Consider the following 2,098-nt stretch of genomic DNA (forward strand, 5'->3'; position numbering starts at 1 on the left):
GAGGCACCACAAATACAAATGTGAAACAACACTTCAGATTGTTGCTCAAGCCTCTGCCCACAGCCTCTCGTCCTCCCAGTTCACACTGCCTACCGTACCAGACTAACCTCAGAATATGTATTTCAGTGTCACTCCCTTGGACCAGATGCTCTCAGGGTGCCAACCTTCTTTATTTGCTGGCCTATCTCCCAGAATTTTCCTATATAGACCTACCAATCCCTGAAGCTGGACTGTCCTTTAAATGTGCCAAGTGCTTTGCTGCTGGAATCTGTTTCAGCAGGTCTAGGAAGAGGCCTGAGCAACATAGTTTTGTAAAGCTGATGCACAGCCATGACTTGAGAAACGCTTGTTAACAAGATCAGAGATGTGACCCCTGTCTTCTGGACACTCATGGCCCAGCCAAGCAGGGTGTGAAGGCAATGACAGCATGAGGTGGGAGCTGCGGTACTCAGTAGAGTGTTGACATCAACATGGGTGGGCTGACCCTGGACAGGACATCCAGGAGGCTGGCTGGAGGAGAAAACGGCTGAAATGTTTTGTAGGTAGATGAGAGGAAGAAAGATACGCAGGCAGGAGACATGGTGTGAAGCTTCATAACACCTTCGGGGAACGAGAGTGAATTTAGTGTGGCTGGAGCTCGTGCAGGGTGGCATCAGGAGGAGAGGATGGTGAGGCAGAGGGCCAGATTTCAGCAATCAGCTATGCCACACTAGAGAAGTTGGTCTTAATCACATAAAGGGGTGCAGGAGGGCGGTATGGAGATTTTAATTGGGAATGCAGATCTGAACTTGAGTCTCAAATGAGGAGTCTGGACGTTTTGCAGAGGATGTGTGGTAAGATGGGGGTGGGGCTGAGGGCATGAGAGTCGAGTGCAAGAAGGCTAGTTAGAGAAGCCTTATGCAGAGTGACAGAAAGACAACTGTCATGACTTGGTTCTGCCGCTCATTGCTATGCAGCCTCCATTGAGTCATGCCATTTCCCAGGGCCTCAGTCTCTTCATCTGTAACATGGGCGGGTTGCACTGTATAACCAGAAAGATCATTCTCAGTGCTACAAGCTCATGATGTGGTGAAATTTAGTCTTATTTTTTTTTAATTGTGATAAAATACACATAACGTAAAATTTACCATTTTAACCATTTTTAAGTATACAGTTCAGTGTTATGAAGTACATCCACATTGTTGTGCAACCATCACCGCCACGATCCATCTTCAGAACATTTTTATCTTCCTCAGCTGAAACTCTGCACCCATTAAACACTAACTCCCCATTTCCTCCTCCTCCGAGCCCCTGGCAACCACTATTCTGCTTTCTGGCTCTATGAATTTCACTATTCTAGTACCTCATACAAGTGGAATCATAGAGTATTTATTCGTTTGTGACTGGCTTATTTCACTTAACATAATGCCTTCAAGGTTCATCCTCACTGAAGCTTGTGTCAGAATTTCCTTCTATTGAATGTATATACCACATTTTGTTCATCTATTCATCTCCTGACAAACACCTGGGTTGCTTCTACCTTTGGCTATTGAGAATAATGCTACTATAAAGATGAGTGTACAAACATATGTTTAGGGAAAGTCCTGCTTTCAATTCTTTTGAGAATATACCTAGAAGTGGAACCGCTGGATCATATGGTAATTCTATATTTAATTTTTTGAGGCACTGCCAAAACTGTTTTCCACAGTGGCTACTACAGCATTTTACATTCCCACAAGCAATGCACAAGGGTTCCAATTTCCCCAAACTTCATCAACACCTGTTATTTTCTGACTTGTTGATAATACCATCCTAATGGGTGTGGAGTGGTATCTCATTGTGATTTTGATTTATATTTCCCTAATGATTAGTAATGCAGAACAGCTTTTCATGTGCTTATTGGCCATTTTCTTCTTTGGACTTTTAAGCTATTCAAGCCCTTTGCCCATTTTTGAATTGGGTTGTTTGCTTTTTCATTGTTCAGCTGTAGGAGTTCTTTATATATTTTAGATATTAATCCCTTATCAGATATATGATTTACAAACTGTTTTCCATTCAGTGGGGTGCTTTTTCATTCTGTTGATAGTTTCCTTTGATAAACAGATGTTTTCAATTTTGA

This window comes from Tursiops truncatus, chromosome 10 (genome assembly GCF_011762595.2).
Source record: "Tursiops truncatus isolate mTurTru1 chromosome 10, mTurTru1.mat.Y, whole genome shotgun sequence".
NCBI lineage: Eukaryota > Metazoa > Chordata > Mammalia > Artiodactyla > Delphinidae > Tursiops > Tursiops truncatus.